The sequence below is a fragment of the Cavia porcellus genome, unplaced genomic scaffold, assembly GCF_034190915.1.
Source record: "Cavia porcellus strain 051 isolate PalLab524CR breed Dunkin Hartley unplaced genomic scaffold, mCavPor4.1 scaffold_3, whole genome shotgun sequence".
Classification (NCBI taxonomy): domain Eukaryota; kingdom Metazoa; phylum Chordata; class Mammalia; order Rodentia; family Caviidae; genus Cavia; species Cavia porcellus.
In genome coordinates this window covers 66,499,512-66,521,726 of record NW_026947486.1, presented here as the reverse complement: position 1 = coordinate 66,521,726, position 22,215 = coordinate 66,499,512, and the positions used below count along the sequence as shown (strand labels likewise).

The 22,215-nt window shown below is 34.3% G+C and overlaps 1 protein-coding gene across 3 annotated transcripts in view; it reads left to right on the top strand.

Moving 5' to 3' along the window:
• Positions 1 to 22,215, top strand: part of Nup62cl (nucleoporin 62 C-terminal like) — a 101,430-nt gene that overhangs the window by 69,689 nt on the left and 9,526 nt on the right. The window lies entirely within an intron of this gene.

Below are 22,215 nucleotides of genomic sequence, written 5' to 3'. Positions count from 1 at the left end.
CTTTCTTCCATATAAATTGTTTGGTCCCTGTGTTGAATATAAGGTGACTGACTGTTTGTAGTTGCTAGCTTTGAACTGTGTAACCCAGGCTGGCCTCGAACATGCAACAGTCCTCCTGCCTCTGCCTCCAGAGTGTTGGGTTTACAGATGTGTATCACCACACCTGGCATTGGGAGGGAGACTTTTGTGAGTGTACTTTTCTATACAACTTTCAATTTGGGGGTCATATAAGTTTTTATATATTCAAAAATAAAAATTATACCAGAAGTAATGGGAAGAAAGACAACACTAACTTTGGAAGTGTACTGGAACCAAACAAAATACCAAAATAATTTGTAACGCATTCAGATTAGGTAACTTTTGAGCTGTGTTCTTGATAATGCATCATTTCTACGATGTCCTAAGGATAAAAAGAACTGCAGAGAACAGTAAATGTTCTGAACAGATTTGTTGCTAGTTTCAAAATTATATTATCAACACTACCATTTCATATACACATATATATATATATGTGTATATGTACTAAAGTGAATGCCTACATACATTAATGACAGAAAATGAGATTTTTATTGAAAAATAAGAGAAGTTATTTTATATTTGTTTAATAAATTTGAATTGCCAATACCAGTAAGGAGTTATTATTCCTTCATTCTATATATGAAAGGGCCTAGAAGAAATGACAGATACCCTAGTAGTAGTGAGTAAACCCAGAATTTAGATCTTTTTTCTATTTATTTATTTATTTATTTATTGGTACCAGGAATCAAACTCACAATCTCGTGCTTGCCAAGCAGGCACTTATGCCACTGAGCTAAATCTCTGGCCCCACATTTTAGTTTCTAAATACCATTTCCTCTGAAAGAAACAAAACCTTTGAAAACTGTGTGATCTCAAGTCTTAATCAGAGAAACTACAAGGTGAACATGAGACTTTTTCTGAAGAATGCAATTACTATTCAATAACTAATGAGGTCATATCAGGACACAAGATTGTACTTTCACATTTAGAATATCCTTCAGTACTCTTTGTAGGCTTGGTTTGGTTGTCACGAATTCCTTCAGTTGTTCTTTATCATGGAACTATTTTATTTCTCCATCAAATCTGAAGGATAGATTTGCAGGGTGCATCAATCCAAATTGGAAGTTGTTTTCTTTCAGGATTTAAAATACTTCACTCCAAGCTCTTCTTAACTTGATGGTTTGTGTTGAGAAGTCTGTTGTGATTCTGATGGGTTTTTCTTTATAAGCCTTTAATATTCTGTTCTTGTCCTCAATTATATGTCTGGGTGTAGATTTATTTTAGTTAGATATTTTATTAGTGGTAAAATCATCTTAGCTAGTTGGAGTTCTGTATGCTTCACTTCTCTGTATGTCAGATTTTTTCCCCCATGCTTGGAAAGTTCTCAGCTATTACTTCTGTAAATAGTCTCTTTATGACTTTTGTGTTAGTTCCTGCTTTTTTGCTGACATATATCATTCTTGTACTTTATTATTTTAAAGACAAAAAAAAAATCACTGAAAATAAAAAAGACAAAAGACATACATACAACAACAAGAACAATAAAAACTCCAAAATAATAATAATTTAGGCTTTCAAAACAAGATCATAGGAATTTAACAATGGTTGTAATATTGCACATTGTTATTTTTAAAAGAGTTACTTAAATTACCAGATATAGACATGCAAAATTGATCTAATCATGAGTATTAACTGTTCATTTCCAAGAACTAATACAATTATTAGTATAATCATCTTAGCTATTTCATGTACATATAAAGAAATTTGTATCTTTTTCCTTTCCCTTCCTTCTTTTCTCTTTTCCCCTATCCCAGTTATTTTCCCCCTATGCAGTTTCTTACCCTTTCACAATATCTACTGTAGACTTTAGATCTTATTTATACTTTCAGTTTCTTACACTATGAAGACAAAATGATATTTATACATGTGAGTCTGATTTATTTCATTTATGAGTATGGTCTTAAGTCTCACTTATTTACCTATAAATGCCTCAATGAACCTTTCTTTATTAAATTATTTTTCTTTGTGTCATCTTGTAGCATTGATTTGTTGTTTCCTGGTCTTGCTATTTTTAAGGGATATTTCCATTCACAATTGCTAGATGGCATCTTGTCTTAAAGATCTGGTAGTATATCTTCAGGTTCTTTCCAGTAGTTTTGCCAGCTTTCATTGGGGATATTAATTTCCTGGATATCTCTTTGAATCTGTTTCACACATTTCAGTTCTTCTCTGTACTGTTCACTCAAGGTTTCCCTCATTCTCCTATGCTCCTCTTTTTTTTCTATGTTTTCTTTAGATACTCTCAGCAACCCTTTTATTATGTTTGTCGTTTCTTCTTAGGGATATTATTTCTTTTTTTAAAATTTATTTATTTATTTATTTATTTATTTATTTATTTATTTATTGTCTTTTTCCTTTTTATCGGTACCAGGGATTGAACTCACGGCTGCCTGCTTGCAAGGCAGGCGCTTACGCGGCTGAGCTAAATCTCCAGTCCGGGATATTATTTCTGATCTGATTTCTTTTGCAGCTTCATAAAATAGTTTCTTTACTTCACATGCCATCACCCCAGAAATTTCAGGTGTGCAACTTCAGCTTTCTTCCGTGTCCATATCTTTTGGACTACTTCTATTTGGACTGCAGGCCAGAGATCACCATTTGCTCCTTCATCTTGTCATTTTCCTGGGTTCCTCTGGATGAGGCCTTTATGGGATCCCAGGCAATTCCCACTTGGCTACTTGTCACCATGTAGGGAGATGGTTAGACACCTGAGTTTCTCCTAACCCACATTCCCAGGAGGCAGTGTGGTGTGGGACAAGATTCTCTAGACACACATGGCTTCTGCAAGGCATAGCTGGCTAGTTTTCCTGGCTCACATTAGGTACCCATCTGACAGTTGTGATGGCAGCTGACATACATGTGGGCACTGAGCTGACTGCCTTTCCCCTCCCACTCTAATTTATTTTTATTGGAACATTTTAAATATACATAATGATAACTTTCATCATAGGGAATTTGTACCTACCCATGATATATATTTCTTCTTTTTTCCCATTCCTGTTCCCTCCCTTCAACTCTTCCTCTCCTCATTTACAAAAGCTTTGTTTCCACTTTTTCTTTCTATTCTTTTTTTCTTGTCCCTTCCTTCCTTTCTCCCTCCCCACTCCAGCCTGGCAAAAGAGTTGATTTAGGCAAGGATCATCAATGAATGTTAAGTCTGTTGAGGGTAAGACTGTTACAGAAAAGATACTCATGTGGTCTTAAAAAGTATAACCCTACAGATTACTTAATAATTACGAAAGAGAAAATATGCCTTCTCAAAAGCCATCTGACATGCACCACTTTAATGAAGTGATCAAACTTGGCCTTACCAACAGGAGAGTAATTTTATATTATGTGCCTCTTGATTTGACACAATCAGAAGTATACAATACCACTTATGTCTTAATGTGTAGCCTGAATCTAATCATAAGAAAATAGCATTCTATATGTAAGAAATTCTAAAAGATAATTTGCTTGGATTCTTCAAAAAAAATCAGTCATTGGAAACAGAACATATTTTAAAAAAATAAAGGGGTTAGTCTTAGATTAAAGAGACATAACAGCCAAATCTATGATGCTGTCATGCTTTATGTTGGTGGCCCCCAAGCCTCATGCATTTCCATTATGCATTTGTGATTGGTTCATTGTCTAGAGTTTGGATTGATGATGTCAGTGCTACACCCACATAAGGGTGGAGCCAACATACAATTTAATGGCAGGAAGAAGGCATGTCTCTCTCTCTTGCTGGTTTCCACTGTGCTGTTTGCAGCCTACATGAACTGCAGCCCGCCATGCCTTGGAGCCAACTGAGTAAGAACTGAAACCCCCGCAAAAAAGCTGTAAGAAATAAACCTTTCCTTTCTCAACTTTGGGCATCAGGTATTTTGTCTTGGTAACAAGTAAAAAGTAACCAAGACAGATGGTAACCTTAATTAAATACTGCGTCCAAACTAAAAACATATTTTAAGATAATTGAATATGAATTCTATGGTTAGTGATACTAAGGAATCAATATTTTCTTAGGTATTGTAGATATGATATCTGTATGAAATATTTTTACTTAGAAAAAGCTAGCTACAATGTAGAGAATTTTGTCATCTGTGGCTTACTTCAAAATGTTCAGCTGAAACCATTTTTGAAGAAAAAAAGTTATAAAAATTTATAGCAACATAGATTAACTTAGGTAAAAAGTATCCAACTGGATACTTTTAATTAAGAGGATTTTAAGTATCCTCTAAATTTTTCTACAAATTTGTAATAAAAAATTGGGGGAACCATTTTATACCCTTTGCTTAAATATGGAATATGAGATCTCAGAAATTGAGACAGATGCGAGCTAGTTTACCAATCAATTAATATTTTCAAAATGCAGACTTAGAATAATACATTTTTTCTTACTTGGAATTGTCAATTTCTCATTCTCTGCATTAACAGAGGTCAGCAGCAGTGAATTTTTTCAGCTTATTTCGCTTGCAAATATACCTGTGTCATCATTAATTTTTAATTCATTCTCTCCTGTGTTAAAGAAAGAAATAGCATATCTCTTCTCAAACTGCATTTAGAAATATCAGAGGGAAATTACATTTTATGCTGCTTTATGTTCATTTTTAAAATCACCTAGTAGGGACATGATATATATATATATATATATATATATATTAGTATTGATACTAATACTAATTGATACTAATACTAATATATATATATATTAGTATTGATATTGGTGCTTCATAGATATGCAACCTTAATTGTTATTAGTCTCTCTGTGTCTGAATTGTCATTTTTAAGATAAAGGATAATAGCTACCATTCAGGTTTTTTGTAAGGATTAAAAGGAGCACCTTTGAACAGAGTCTGGCCCGTGGTTGTGGTCAGTGAATGGTGGTGACAGTACTACTTACTAGGTATCAAAATTTATTGTACATATTGGACAGAAAGAAGAAGGGTCATGGGATTCAAAATATAGCTATTAAATAGGATTTAGTGAAGGTGATTGCAAACAAATTATCATTAAAACGTACTTACCTAAGAACAAATAAGCTGTTGGAGAATGTCAATAACTGAAAAACACCAAAGAGTGAGAGGATACAAAAGCCTACTGTGTGTTGCACATTTTTCTACAGTGAACAATGTTTCTTGGGTAGAGTGTGAGATGTCAGCATGTAATTTGGGCTAAAGCAAAAGTATAATGATTTTACTATTGCTGAACATTTTATTTTAAAATAAATGAAACTTCAAGACTTCCAGTTTGTGCTTTCTTTATAATAGTAAGTTTGCTAGCATTGCAAGTGATTTATATAATTGGAGAAATTGTAGCTCAAAGAGGTTTAATGGTTTCCTTAGGAACATACAATCTAATAATAAGTGGCAGAACTAGAACCCGATCCAGATTTCCTTAATAAAAGAATAATATTTTTTTCTTCTGGATATAAAATAAATTTTTTGATTCATATTTGTAGTATATAATGTTTACATTCCTTGTAGAAAGTTGGCACATGAATGTAGCACATTTTAACTCATTTTCACCCCTTCTCCCTTCTCCATCCATCTCTTGAGCCTCTTCCTTCTTTTGTACACATTTGTAGTACATAATGTTCACATTACTTGTGTGGAGTTGATACATGAACATAAAAGTATTATACTACTTCAGGTGAAATGTGTGTTAGGTATCTGGGAAAAGTTCTCAGTTAACACAGGATAATGAGACTCAAATAATGAAAAGTAATGATCACTGGTAATTCACTTTCTGTTAAAAATTCTTTTGAGTTGAAGAGACAGTGAGATTTCATGTAGGTTCTCAACTGAGACAAGGGAAGATAGGCTGAAGAATGGAAAAAAACATGACAGTTTTTGATACTGTAGATTTCTTCTTGCTGTTCCCATCCAGTGAGCTTTTTTTCATATCAGGAGATGATATGATAGAGAAATGGAGCATGCAGGGTTTAATTATGTTGTGTAAGAGAGGATTTTCTTGTTTTATTGTGCTTTTCAATAGTTAATTAGATCGTGTTTGCTGAAACGGTCTGTGAACTAAAAGTTTTAAAAGTAAATGAATCTATTCACATTTAGATAATAGTTATAGGAAAACTAATGAGTATCTCATTTTGGCAACACAATTTTTTTTAATAGAGAGAAGTCTTTAACGCATATGTAAAGTCAAGAATTCATTTTAAAAGATTTCTTAGAAATGTTTTTATGATTTACTTTATTTAATGTTGGCACAAAATTTTTCCATCTTAAAACATGAACAACTGTTACACTAATGGAATTACATGTTTAATTGAAAAAATCAGCTTTCTAAACATGATACTAATATATATTATTAAATCAAAGAGGTTAATATGAAAAAGCTATTGTTGTGGTCAGGGTTTTCAAGGGAATAGATTTAATACAAAGCACATAATTTATAAGATTGTTTTATAATAGTCACTCAAAGAGTCAAATACAAAAGAGTGTAGGGTATCTGTCCCTACACAAGAGACCCAAAGAATCCAGCTGAGGGCCTGGATCATGTGGTGATGTCCTTCATGAGTCCAGTTGAAGACCCCATTGCTCATGGCAATGTCCTTCACCAGTCCACTTGAAGGCCTAGCACCCACAACAAGGTCTTGTGAAAGTCTGTATTGAGGATCTGCACTGGGAAGGCCCAAAGGTCAGTGGTGAAAACTAAAAAGCCTGTGCCAGCAGGATGAAGGATCTGTGCCAACAGGCTGAGGGATCTGCACTGGAGCCAGGAAGTGATGCTCAACATAAAGACCAGAAAAGAACTTTCCCCAATAAGAACTTCAGTTATCCTCAGCAACAGTGAGGACCCAAAGCTCCTAAGATGACGAGAGCAGCCCAGTTCATATCAGGAAAAGCAGCATGACAAGCTTTACCAGGAAAATCAAAAGCACTAGCATCTTCCCCTCTAGTTCTCCTTTTATGCTGTTATCAACAATCCTCTGGTGGGCCTTCTGCACACAACACCGTGCTGATTGAGTTTAGCTGGGTGTTACAAGTTGACCATTAGTTAATACACCACAGCTATACACTATGTATTTCCAATTATGTGAAATTCTAGAAGATCCTTAATTGTAGAGACAGTACAAAGACCAGTGTGGTAAAGAGGAATAGGTAGAAATGAGAGGAATTTTAGAACAGTGAGAACATTTGGTATGATACCATAATGATACACATACATTTTCCAAAATCTGTGGAGTGTACAACACCAAAACTTAACCTTAGTGTAAACTATGGTCTTCGGATGATAATACCTTGTTAAAGCAGGCTCATTAATTGTAACACATGTACCATTTTGGCATGGGATATTATTGGTGGTAGGAGAAGCTGCATATATGTGTGGTAAGAAGCACTATATATAGAAAAAATCTGTACCTTCTATCAATATTTCTGTAAACCAAAAATACTCTTAATAATTAATTTCATTTAAAATTAAAAATATGATTTAGAAATTAAGCATTATACATTAAGTATAACACATTGCAGTGTCCAGTCAACTTCTCAGTATCCATGAGGAATTTCTAAAGAAACAGGGCCCTTCTTACTTACTTCTTACTTACTTACTTCTTCTTACCTATGTAGAATCAATAATAATGAGACTGAAAAAAAGAGAAATGAGATATCATTGAGTTAGGAGTCTGAACATAGGCAGGTATTGACTCATTTTAAAATTTGTACTTAATCTATTATTTACTATTATCTATATTTTTTCCTCCTGATTAGTATAGAAGTGAGAGTTAATAGTAGCACCAATCAAATAACAGTTTCCTCAGTTGTCTTTCTCTCTGTTAATATTTACAGCATTATTTCTAGGTTGACTTGATGGTAATGCTACAGTCACATATTTGTTTTCTGAGTTGGCAGTCACTGAAACTTTGGCATCTCCATATTTTCTGGGCCCAATTATGCTGCCAATTCTTCTCAGCCAATTTATTCGTTTAAGTATATGGAGCTGCTCCTGTCAGAGAGGGGAGGTAAGGTAAAGGTAGATATTTTTCTGTTGCTTCATATACCAGATCTTTTTTGCATCTATTAATATTATCAAATAATACAATAAAAGAACAAGAAGTAGGGAATCTTATATTTGTTACTATTTGATACTTCGGTATTTTATGGCATTTTACTTCTTTTATAAAATATTCTAAAGCTTCAAGACTAAAATGTATTTCATTCATAATAATTTCTGTTTCCTATGGAATACAATTGCATAATTATACAATAGCTTCTCACAACATTTAGACACAAACATGTGAGGCACAAAGAGTTACACCTTAGAGTAACTAAAAATGTAGTAATATTTCTAAAATATCCCATTAATACTGGGCTGGGTGTATGTGTGTGCCTTAGTTTTATATGTAAAACCTTAGTTATCTACTGTGACCTAATTAGCTCTTGCATAAAATGTCTTTAGGATCATAAAGATCAAACATTTTAGCCTTTTGTGATGTGTTATAATTTTATTTCACTTTTATCCAGTGTTAATGTTAATTATTTGAGGGGATTGTTGTAAGCTGGAATTTTTGGTGTTAGATAATTTTGAAGAAACTTTGGTCCAGACAATAAATGATTTCAAAATATTTTTATTGATTATTTTCAGCACTGTCACCTAAATAGCATCAAATACTGAGACACCAAAAGATGCCTTTAAATTCTGATTAAAGTGTTTCCTTCCTTTTTTAGGTTCTAGAATAAAATCTGATTTACTGATCACAGTCATTTCTTTTACCTTTTCTTTTTCTTAAAGTTTTTGAAAAATCTTGGTGATATTAGTTGATTTGTAAGGCCAGCTGTGATGTTCTGGAATATAATGTCCCACTTCAGCTACTTGAGAATTGAATACTCTTGATCTGCCTGAGATGTGGCAGTAGCACAAAGACCCTTACTTTTGTGAGGCTCACTTATAGTGTCTCCTAAGATCAAGAGAGAAACTTGCTTCTGTCCATAGCAGTTAACTGAAAGATATTTTATATCTTTCCATTGTTTAGTGAGCACCTGCTCTTCTCTCCTGCTCTTTATTAACAAAATAGGTTCACTATCACACATTTTCTCCTAGATTCTACAGAATTTCTTTTAGGTTAGATTAGGACAAGAAGATTAGAGTTAAGCAAGTCTTCAGTTTTTGTTAGGGAAGCATGTGTAATGGTTAACATCATCAGGGCTCTGCTTCCCAACTGCCTTTTCTATATGTAAATCCAGATTTGAAATACACTCAATACATCTTCAAAATTAGATTTCTGACTAATCCTACTTCTGTACATTTTGTGCCCGAGTGAATTTCCTTAATTTGGAGAGCCTCCCTAGATGAATTATATGTAACTTAATTTAAGTCACTCTCAAATTGCAGAATTTATTTTTTTTTTGTGAGAAAGAAAGACTTTCCCCCCAAGCAATTTTCTTCCCTTTAATGACTAAAAATCATGAATACACTGGAGTCCCAATATAGTGTTGTTTTGGTACCCCTGTTCAGTGGCCACCACAAAGATAAAATGACCTAATATTTCACCAAGTAAACCTCTTCATATGAGACTCACACAGGCTAGCTTTCTTCTGAAAATTTCATTGTTTGCAAAGGCAAGTACTGTAGTGTTATGGTATAGTGCCAATTATTAGCTCAGCATAGAAGTTACTTTATTTTTGATTAGCATGTATTCTCTCTCTATATTAATGAGGCTCAATACATGCATACAGTCATACAGGGTCTGATTTTTATTCACAATTTTCACAGCATTTGACAAACAGGTGCACTGTAATATTGTTATGGCTTATATCTTTAGATATACCTGCCCAAAGCCTCATGTACTCATAGGTGAGTTTTGGGGAATGTGACTGAGTCATGGATGTGTGGTACTAGATTAGCCCACTCTATCAATCAATCAGTGCTGACTGGAGAAACACTTAAAGCAAGACATATAAATAAATATATATTAGAATTTACAAGATTGGCTTATGATGACCACCCACAGAATCAGCAGTAGAAGAGTGCAAAAGATCTATCTGTGCCTGGAGATACAAAGAGTCCAGATGAAAGCTTGGATCTCTGTAGTCTCCCATGCCAGTGTTTATCAGGAGCCTCAGAGTCTTCAATGAAAGGCTAAAAGAGTCTGCAATGGAACCCAGGGGAAAATGTCCAAGGTAAAAGCAAAAATGTAAGCTCCTCTGAAAAAACAGAATCAAGCCTTCCTTCAACATTTTCCTCTTATACCATTCTGGCTACAGTCCTCCCTACAGTAGGTCTTCTTTACCCAGAAGTATGCTGAGCCAATTTAGTTGGGCATTTCTTACTCAAATTGGCACAGTCAGTTAACTGTCACACCCACTGATTGATTTAGCATAGTTCTGGGTGTGAATTATGGATTTACTAAAAATGGAAGACCTACCCATGGGTGGCAGCACCCAATAGGCTTGTAGGCTGGATGGAATAAAAGGGAAAGCAGAATAAAAGCTGTTTGCCTCCTGCTTGTTATGCCACGAAGTGTTTCTCTTCTTATGCGCTCTTTTTTGAATGCTGCCTGGTCTTGGAACCAACCATGAACTGAAAACTCTAAATACTGTGCGCTAAATTAAACCTTTCCTCCTTAACTTGAGTGTTGAGTGTTTTGTTCGAGCAACAAGAAAGTAATAAAGACAAATAGAAAAAGCACTATTAGTTGGCTGTTTAAAGATTTAAGTCCAGGTATCAATTCTTATTAGCTTTAGCCTTTGAGAAATTAGGTAACCTTGAGTTTTTAATTATTTGCTCCATATCAAATTATTGTGAGACTCAATAAAGTAATATGTAGGAGTGTTTTGAAAACCAAAGCATTGTATAATTGGAAAGTGTTATTTTATATGCAGGTTGAATCCACAGATTAGTTGTGACTCTAAACACAAAGCACCTTCTATATGTCAAGGCACCATATTATTCAGTGTAAGAGGTATGAGCAGCAATAGAACCTCTGCCTTAAACAGGAACAAAGCAAAGGGGTGGAATGTGGTAAAGAATGAAAAGCACAACTTTAGTTGGTTTCCTGACAGAAGTAAGATTTGAAATGAGACTTGAATAATAAGTAACATTTCAAAAATGACTGAATGAGGGCCATATAGGGATGTAATAATTCCACTAACATGGTCCTCAAACCCAGCTGCTCCCCTGCAAGAATTCAGGAAACTTACGCTATCTTTCTTTTAGCATCTCTCTTGGAAATACAATTTCTTTTAGTTATGTGTGTAAGGCAGTGCTATACACAAGCAGAATGTCTTTTCACCATCTTAACAGGTCAATGGCAATACCAGCATGTGAATTTTCATGTCAGAGATGAGAGAACTTTGTACAGCTCCGTAAACACTTCTTTCTATCAAATAGTAGTTAACCATTGTATATTTATTATTTTACTTTAATTTTGATTAACTAGGTATCTCAAAATAGCTTTAACTAGTGGGAAGTTAATATTTTCTTCCTCTCTCTTCCCATTTTCCCCCTATCCTTTTCTCTTCCCTTTCCTCCCTTTCTGAATCAGAAATAAACTTAATTATAGTAAGTTCCTAAGATTTAAAGATTATTTTTCAAACAGTAGTTAACCCAATACATAAGGAAAATTGTACAGTAGCTAAAAACTTAAAATGTGGCAGTAGTCTAGCAGGCAGGCAACAAAAAGGAAGTATGTGTTGAAAGGCTAAAAAGATGGCCAAACATGTAGAACTGTTGCCTGATATAAATTGGTGATCATATTATGTGCCTTTTAGAAGAAGTTGGGAATCAAACTTTATTTGTGTGTGCTTAACTTTTTTCTAGTTGTAATTTTTATGATTCACATGCACTCATAAGAAATAGTATATAAATCCTGTTTATTTTTTTAACCTATTTTTCCCTGGTGATAAGTGAGAGTTTTCAGCACAATGAAAGAGAGAATGTAAAGTAAAAATAACCTTTATTCCAAGGACATGGAGAGAAGTCCATGATCAATGGTAGCCAGGCTTTCTCTGGCCAGAATGTAGGGGATTGGGATATATATATATATATATATATATATATATATATAACCTCTGACCGGGGGTGGTGCTTAGGGAGGGCATTGATGAGGCGCAAGGAACTGACTGTTTTCTTAGCATGCTAACAGGAAGAGGAGTTGCAATAAGGCTGAGAAAGAAGCAGGAAGTGGTAGGCATTCCGCTTTGGCCTTCTGCCATGTTAGATCACTGCCATAACTTCTTCTAAGGCAAGAAACTTTCAATAAGGTCTTACAAAACAAATGTAATATAATCAGGATATTTACATTGATTCAACCTAGTAAGTTGAAGCAGACTTCTCCAGTTTTACTTGTATGTATATGTGTATTCAATTCTATACAGATTTATCACATGTGGAGATTTTCATATCCATCACCATTGTCAAGATGTAGAGCACTTGGGTACCATAATGTGATTTTCTCTTGGTCCCCTTTTGTCATTATGCTTACTTCTCTCCCTATATAACACTCCAGTTTTCAACTCTTAGAAACCACAGATTGACTTTCTGTTTCTAAAATTTTGCTTTTTAACATATTGTATAAGTGGTTACATTGAACGTGTTTGATTGATATTTTTAAAATCAGCATAGCTCTAAGGATTCATTTGATAGCTGGGGATGTAGTTCAGTGATAGGTACCTTACCTGGCATACACAAAAGAAAAAGAATAAAAATCTTCATCTGAGTTGTGTTCCCCTTTATTGCTAAGAAGTGTTACATAATGTTGTACTACAGTTTATTTAACCATTTGTCTACTGTAGGACATCTGAGTTATTTTCAGTTTGGGAATATTTTGAGTACAGCTTATTTGAACATTTCTGTACAGGTCTTTGTATGAATAAAATACTGATTTCCCTGGGGACAAATGTCCAGGAGAATAAATTGCCATATCATATGATAGGTGCATGTTTAGTTTCATAAGAAATTTTCACACTGTTTTCCAAACTGACAGTTCATTTTACAAGGGGTGATTAAAAAATATGTTGCGTGTTTAAATTTTTTAAAAAGCTTAATACGGGGGGGCTGGGGATTTAGCTCAGTGGCATAAGCGCCTGCCTTACAAGCAGGCAGTCGCGAGTTTGATCCCCGGTACCGATAAAAAAGAAAAAGACAAAAAAAAAAGCTTAATACGGTAAAAGACATACTACCAAAAATGATAGAATAAGTGTTTGATATGAAAGGAAGTATTCTGAATGGATTAATGACAATGTGTCTTTTACTGTGATTTTTAAAATTTAAACATTCACCATATTTTAGAACACCTCTCATTGATCAAATGTTTATGACAATTTATGTAAAAAACATGGCGTGTCCTCATCTACTTTATTCTGGTTCCATGTAACTTCTGGCTCTTTCGCAAAGTCCAAATTATCAGAACCAAATAACATAAAATGAACAATGGCTGCTATATTATCTCATTATCCATAGAAAATTTGTTTATACTATCACATATATTAATGCCCAATAAGACACAACATGATAGAACCAATGGAAACAAAAGAACAAAAGGACTTCAAAGGCAGGACTTCAAAGCAAGATGATATTAAATCAGCAGTGGCTGCCAAAATGTCTTTTTTTTTTTCAAAATAGCTGTTTATACCATCACACATAATAAAATCAAACAAACCAGAATAAAACCATTCAACTAATAAATGAAAACATTATAAGGCTTCAAAGCAATGTAAAAAGAATTCATGGTTACCATAAAATCTGATGTACTCTTACCATTTCTTACACTAGGGAGACTATACAGTATTTATACATGTGAATTTGATTTATTTCACTTAGGAGTATGGTCTCAAGTTGCACCCATTTATTTATAAACATCTCGATGTGATCATTCTTTATAGCTCAGTAGTACTCCATTGTATAAAAATACCACAACTTTTTTATCCATTCCTCAGTTGTTGGACACTTAGGTTGTTTCCAAATCTGGCTATTACAAATTGAGCTACTATAAACATGGGTGCACATATATCACTGTGATATGATGTTTTTAGCTCTTCTGGGAATAGGCCTAGAAGTGGAATAGCTGGGTCAAATGTGACCTCCAATTCCCAGCTTCTTGAAGAATCTACAGACTGACCTCCACAGTGGTTGCAACAATCTACACTCCCAAGAATAGTGCAAAAGAGTTTCTTTTTTCCCCTACAACCTCTCCAGCATTGTTTTTGGTAGTTTTCTTGATCCTGGCCATTCTTTCTGGAGTGAGATGGAATCTCAGTGTGGTTTTAATTTGCATTTCTCTAATGACTAATGATAGTGAACATTTTTTTCAAGTATTTACTTGCCATTTGTATTTCTTCATCTGAGAACTGTGTATTCATCTCAGATGCCCATTTTTGTATAGGATCTTTGAATTTCGGGGATCTGATTTTTTTAATTCTTTATATGTTCCAGAGAGAAGTCATTTTCTGAGGGATAGTTCACTAAGATTTTTTCCCAGTTTGTGGGTTTTCTTTTCACCATGCTGGAGTTTTTTTCAACATGCAGAAACTAAAAGACACGATCCAAATTATTGATTCTGGGAAATATTTCCTGTGTGGTATGATTCCTGTTCATGAATTCTATATCTACACCTATGTCTTCAAGATTTTTATCTAATTTGTCTTCCAAGAGATTTAACGTTTCTGTTTTAGTATTTAGATCTTTGGTTCATTTTAGTTTAGTAGATTGTGATAGGCATGGGTCTCATTTTAGTTTTCGTCATATGGAGAGCCAGTTTTCCCAGCACCATTTATTAAAAAGAATATTGCTCTTCCAGTGAACATGATTGGCCCCTTTATCAAAGATAAGGTGGCTGAGTGTGTTTGTAGTTGTGGTTGTATCTTCTAATCTATTCCATTGATCTTCAGATCTGTTTTTATTTCAGTATCATGTTGATTTTTTGCAGTAGCTTTATAGTATAACTTGAAGTCAGGGACTATGATGCCTCCTATCTTGCCTTTGCTGCTTAGAAATTCCTTTGCTATTCTAGGTCTCTTCTAGTTCTAGATGAATTTTAGCAGTGATTTCTCTAGATCTGTGAGGCATGTTAGTGGTATTTTGATTGGGATTGCATTGAATCTGTATAACAACGTTGGGAGAATAGACATTTTCACAATATTTATTCTTGCTTTCCATATTCTGAGGTCCTCTTCAATTTTTTCAGGGTATTATAATTTTCCTTGTATAGCTCTTTCATTTTTTCATGAGATTAATTCCAAAGTATTTCATTTTTTGGATGCTAGTGTGAAGGGTGTGGCTTCTCTTATTTTTCCTCTCAGTAATTTTGTTGTTATTGTATAGGAATGCTTTTGGTTTTTGAGTACTGAATTTGTATTCAACTATATTGCTGAATGTATTTATTATATCTAGGCATCTTTCAATGGAATATTAGGGGTCTTCTATGTAGAGTTTCATGTTGTCTGCAAATAATCATAATTTAACTTCCTCTTTTCCTATCTTTACTTCTTTTATTTCTTTCTCTTGTCTAATTGCTGTAGCTATTATTTCCAGTACTTTGTTGAATAGGAGTGGTGATAAGGGGCATCCTTGTCTTATTCCTGATTTTAGGGTCAAGGCTTTCAGTTTTTGGCCATTTAATATGATGATGGCTGTTGGTTTGATGTAGATGGCCTTTATCATATTGAGGTAAAAACCATGTATTCCAATTTTCTGTAATACTCTTATCATGAATGACTGTTGGACCTTATCAAAAGCTTTTCCTGCATGTATAGAAATGATCATGTGATTCTTACTTTTGGCTGTATTGATGTGGTGGTTTACATTTACTGATTTACTTATGTTAAACTGTCCCTGTATGCCTGGGATGAATCCCACTTGGTCATGGTGTATAATCTTCTTGATAATTTGCTGCATCCTTATTGCCAATATTTTATTGAGAATTTTTGCATCTATGTTCATGAGGGAGACTGGCCTGTAGTTCTCTTTTTTATTTGGGTCTTTCTCAGGTTTTGGTACTAGAGTAATGTTTGCTTCCAGGAATGACTTAGGAAGAAATGCTTCCCTTTTGCTGTCATTGAAGAGTTAGAGGAGTGTCGGCATTAGGTCTTTTTTGTATTTCTTGTAGAATTCCACAGTGAATCCGCCTGGACATGGGCTCTTCTTTGTAGGTAAGGACTTAAGTACATTTTCAATGTCATTAATACAAATTGGGTTATTCAGCAGTTTTACATATTCTTGAACCAGCTTTGGTACTTCATATGTTTCTAGGAATCTGTCCATTTCTTCTGTGTTATCGAACCTATGAGAGTAGAGGTTTTTGAAATAGGTGTTGATGATCTTCTGTATTTCCACAGAGTCTGTAGTGATTTCACCTTTTTCATTCCTTATTGCATGGATTTGAGATTTTTCTTTGCTTTTTTAAAAATAAGGCTGGCTAGGGGCTTATCAATTTTATTTATTCTTTCAAAGAACCAACTCTTTGATTCATTGATTCTTTGGATTATTTTCTTAGTCTCTATTGCAGTAATTTCTTTTTGATTTTTATAACTTCCACCCTTCTTTGGACTTTGAGCTTGACTTGCTCTTCTTTTTCTAGATGTCTGAGGTGTAGCATCAGGTTGTTTATTTGTATTAGTTCTGTTTTCCTGATGTGGGAACTCATTTCAATAAATTTTCCTCTGAGGGCCACTTTCGTTGCATCCCACAGATTCCAGTAATTTGTATTTGTATTTTCGTTTGATTGTAGGTATTGTTTAATTTCTTCTTTAATATCCTCTGTGACCCACTCATTGCTCAAGAGTGTATTATTCAATTTCCATGTGTTTGTGGCATTTTTGCAGTTTCTTTTATCATTAATTTCTAGTTTCATGGCACTATGATCTGATTACATGCATGGGATAATTTCAGTTGTTTTGCATTTGCCAAATATATTCTGTGGGCTAGTATATGGTCTATTTTAGAGAATGTCCCATGTACTGCTGAAAAGAACATATATTCTTATGTTGCTGGATCGAACACTCTATATAGGTCTATCAAATCCATTTATTAACAGGTGTGATTCATTTCTGTTATTTCTTTGCTAATTTTCTGTCTGGTTCATCTATCCCTTTGTGTCAACAGTGTGTTAAGGTCTCCTGTTATAATTGTATTATTGCTTATTTGATTTTTCATTTCTGTTAATACTTGCTTTGTATAGCTGTGTGCATTCAAATTTGGTGCATATATATTTAAGACAGTTATCACTTCCTCTTGAAGTTTTCCCCTCTGTAGTATACAGTGACCTTCTTTATCTCTTTGGGTCATTCTTGGTTTGAAGTTCACAATATCTGCAAACAGAATTACTACTCCCACTTTTGCATAAAGTACTGTTTCTCATTCTTTGAGTTTCAGTCTCTGAGTTTCCTTTTGGGTTAGATGGGCTTCTTGTAGACAGCATATGGTTGGATGTTGTTTCTTGATCCACTCTGCCAGTCTGTTTCTTTTAATTGGTGAATGGAGACCATTGACATTAATGGTTATAACTGTTAAATATTGGTTTATTATTGGTATGTTATATTCTGCTCTTTACCTTTCCATTGTGTTTATTGTCTGCCTTGCTTAGTGGTTTTATTTCCTATGTGTATCTAGAATGTCTTTCAGTATTCTTTGCAGGGTTGGTTTGGTGATCATGAAGTTCTTCAGCTGTTCTTTGTCATGGAAGTATCTTATTTCTCCATCCATTTTCAAGGACAGTTTTACGGGTTACATCATTCTGGGTTGGAAATCATTTTCCTTTAGGATCTGAAATACTTCACTCCATGCTCTTCTTGACTTCATTGTTTGTGTTGAGAAGTCTACTGTGATTATCATAGGTTTTCCTTTATAGGTCTTCTGTCTTTTCTCTCTAACAGCTTTTAATATTCTATTCTTTTTTTTTTTTTTTTGTCTTTTTTGAGACAGGGTCTCGCTATGCAGTTTAATATTCTATTCTTGTGTTGGATTTCTGGGATGGTAATCTTTATATGTCTGGTTGTAGTTTTATTTTGGTTATGGTTAGAAGTTCTATATGCTTCACTAATGCTATGTCAGTTTCCATTGTCATGTTAAGGAAATTTTCAGCTGTTACTTCAGTAAATAGCCTCGTGGTATCATTTTGTTGTCCCCTTCTTTTTCATTTATTCATATCAATCTTATGTTGTTTTTCTCTGAATCATATTGCAGCTGTTGAAAAATGGTTATTTCCTGATTCCTTGTTATTTTTAAAGATCTTTCCTTTCCTGATCACTAGCTGCAATCTTGTCTTCAAAGTCTGAAATTCTATCTTCACTTTCATTGAGGTAGTTTTGACAACTTTCAATGAAATTTTTGACTTCCTGTATATCTCTTTGAATCTGCTCCATGTATTGTGTTTCTTTCTTATATTTTTCATCCAAGGATTCTGTTTTTGCTTTGTTCCTCTAATTTGTTAACTATGTCTTCTCTAGATGTGTTCAGCATTTCTTTCATTACTTTTATCATTTCTTCTTTTACCTGGAAGATTATTTCTAATTTGGTTTCCTTTATAGCTCTGGAGTTGCTTCTTTATTTCAGTTGCTGTTGTTTCAGTTATTTCAGGTGTGTGGCTTATATTTTCTTCTATGTACATGGCTCGTAGACTTTTTTGGGATGGTCTGGAGGTTTGAGATTGCATTTTGATCTTTTATCTGTCATTTTCCTACATTTATTTATTTTGAGGGATGTTCTAAAGCTTCCCCCAAGCATGTTTGAAATTGCTTCCTATGCCTTCGGCTCCTGGGACTGGATGGAGGTTGCTGAGTGTTGTCCAGTCAGGCCCACAGGACCTCTTGTGCCACCTTTGGTGTTCTAGGAAGCTGTTCAGGCTACTTACCACTGTGGGTGTCAGTCCAAAGCTCTCCCCATCTAATGACTATGCACTGGAACTCACCTTGGGTGCCCTCAACTCCCCTGATTGAAGGAAGGTCCTTGGCATGTTCTAGTCAGGCCTGTGAAACCTCCCACGCCTATTCCAGTGTGTCTGGAATCTGGTTAGGCACTTATTCCGTGGCAGCGATGGTCTTAAACTCTCTCCTGGCCCAGGCTGGTGTTCTGGAACTCACCTAACCTGGCCTCACCTCCCCAGGTTGAAAGAAGCTCGCTTGGGGTGGTTCAGTTAGGCCTGTGAGACCTGGGGAGCCTAATGCAGTGTGCCTGGAAGCTGGGCAGGCAGTTAACCACTGGGAGCAATGGTCTTAGATTCTCCCTGGACCTGGGCTGGTGTGCTATAACTCACTTCATGCGGCCTCAGCTCCCTGGATTTGTTGAAGGTTTTAAATGTATGTGACATTTTTAAGTATTCTTGAAATCTATTCTTCTGTAGTTTTTTCTTTTACTGCCTTTTTCTGGTTTTGATATTAGAGTAATTTAGCCTTCTACTCTTTTAGAAAGTTTTGTGTTTCTCAGCTAACAACTACTACATTTTACTTAAGAATCTTAGGCAATGTATATTTACATCTTCAGTAAGTAGTGAGGTTAACTTTTCTTAACTAGCCCTTGAATCTTTTCTTTTCCATAGCATATTTTCCCTATCAAGTCTTTGTCTTCCATTTTGAAAGTAGAAAAATTTTATAAAGTTTATAAAAATATAGCTCCTTTTCCCTACCCTATATTCCACTTCTCAATGGCAATCATTTTTCAGTTATTTCAACTCAATTTTAAACTAGTTTTATGTCTCTAAATAACATATATACTGTTACTTTTTACTTTTCCTATATTAAGGTTTCTCTCAGTCTCTCAAGTCTTACATATATGTATATATGTGTGTGTGTGTATATACTTGTATCATACATTTCACATGTCAGTATTTAATATTTAAATGATTGTTTAAATACTATTCACAGGCCATATAGCATAATATATCATGTTTTCTTTATAGGATTTTGATTTCCTTTGAATTTTATTTCCCCATTTGCTTAGTTTTCATCTTTTCTTTTTATTTTTTATAAAATATTTTTTATTTTAAAGAGAATTTTTAAAAAATCCAATCAGAACAACAATGCAAGAAACATTGCACTTCACAACAAGACCATAGGATATCTACAGTGGCTACCATAATGTCTCTTGTTTTCTTTGAAATAGTTGACCATACCTTCACACACAATAGCATCAAACATAACAAAATAATATAAATCATTCAAAAGAATAAAAGCATTACAGGACTTCAAATCCTGATAACAAGAAATGAATAATGATTTCTATAATATCTCATTTTTCTCAAAAAAATTGTCCATACCACTCCAAATAATAAAATCAAATAAAATGCAACACGATAGAACCAATCAAAACACAAGAAAAAAAGCAAGATAAGACTTCAAAACAAGATGATAATAAATCAGTAATAGCTACCATAATGTCTTGTTTTCTTCAAAATAGCTGTTCACAACATCATACATTAATAAAATAAAACAGAACAGAATAAAATCTATTAAATGAATGAAAGCACTATAAGACTTCAAAACAATATAACAGGAAACCATGATTACCGTAATATATCATATTATATTCAAAATAGCTGCACTTACCATCAGACAGAGTAAAATCTAACAAAACAAGACAGAATAAAGCCAAACTTAACAAAATTGTGAAAACAATTTAAGAGTTCAACACAAGATTATAAGAAATTTACAGTAGTTAGCACCATTCCCTCCCAGGTGTTTCTTCCCATATCACTCTTACAATAACTATTTTGCTTTTTGGATACCATTAACTCCTTTTGTTTCTTATGCTAGCATTCACTCTTATGAGTTCAAACTGTTTCTTCCAAGAACATGATCTCCAGTTGCATCTATTTACCTACAGGAGCCTTGAGATTATTCTACTTTACAGCTGAGTAGCTTTCCACTGCATGAAAATACCATATCTTTTTGGTCTATTCTACTGTTCCATGGGCAAGTTACCCTTGCTTTTTTTCTGGTCTCTTGTCACATGGAACAATTATTTTCTCTCATTTGGTTTTCAGTCTATGAATTACCTTTCCAGTTAAATGTGTTTCCTGTATACAGCATTTTTATAGATCTTGTTTCTTGATCCACTCTCCCTGTGTTTCTGTTTATTGCTGACCTGAGGCCATCTAGATTAATTGTTACAAACAGCATACATTGATTTGTCTCTTCTGTGCTATCCTCCTGTTTTGGCTCTCCACTTTCTGCCTTCATTCAATTGCCTGTCTTATTTGCCATCCTCCTCTGCTGCTGGTCCTGGAACCATGGTTATCTTTATCTGTCTCTAGAATATCCTTTAGTGCTCTGGGTAGAGTTGGTTTGGTAGTCATGAATTCCTTCAGTTGTTCTTTATCATGGAAGTATCTTATTTTTCCATAAATTTTGAAAGATAATTTTGCAGGGTACCTCAGTCTGGATTGGAAGTTCTTTTCTTTCAGAGTTTGAAATACTTCACTCCAAACTCTTGACTTGATGGTTTATGGTTGATAAGTTTGCTGTGATTTTGATTTGCTTTCCTTTATAGATGGTCTGTTTCTTTTTTCTAACAGCTTTTAATACTTTGTTCTTGTGCTGAATTTCTGGGATCTTGATTATTATATGTCTGTGTGTAGATTGTGTTTGGTTATGGCTAGTTGGAGTTCTATATGCCTCACTTATCTTCATGCCAGATCCATTTCCCATGTTTGGAACATTTTCTTTTATTATTTCTGTTAATGTCCTTTTAATTTCATTTGTGTTGACCTCTGCTTATTCTCTGATACCTATGACTCTTAAATTATGCTTCTTTGCATCATCTTGCAGATGTTGAGTTATTTCCAGATTTTGTGTTATTTTTAAGAGATGGTTTTCCTTTCATGACCACTAGCTGCAATCCTGTCTTCAAGGTTTGAAAGTCTATCTTCAGTCTCTTTCAAGGGGTTTTGTCAACTTTCAATTGAATTTTTAATATTCTGGATCTCTGCATCTGTTTCATGCATTGTAATTCCTTTCTATATTTATTCAAAGTTTCCATCATTTTCCTATGCTCCTCTTTTTTATCTGCCTTCTTTAGACATGCTGAGCAATTATTTCAGTATGTTTGTGATTTCTTATTTTACCTGAGACATTTCTGATTTGACTGCTTTTACAATCTCATGAAGTTGTCTTCTTACTTCAGTTGCTATCTTCTCAGAGATTTCAGGTGTGTGACTTCTATTTTCTTCCATGACTGTATCTCCAAAACTCATTCTGTGTGAGCTGGAGGTCT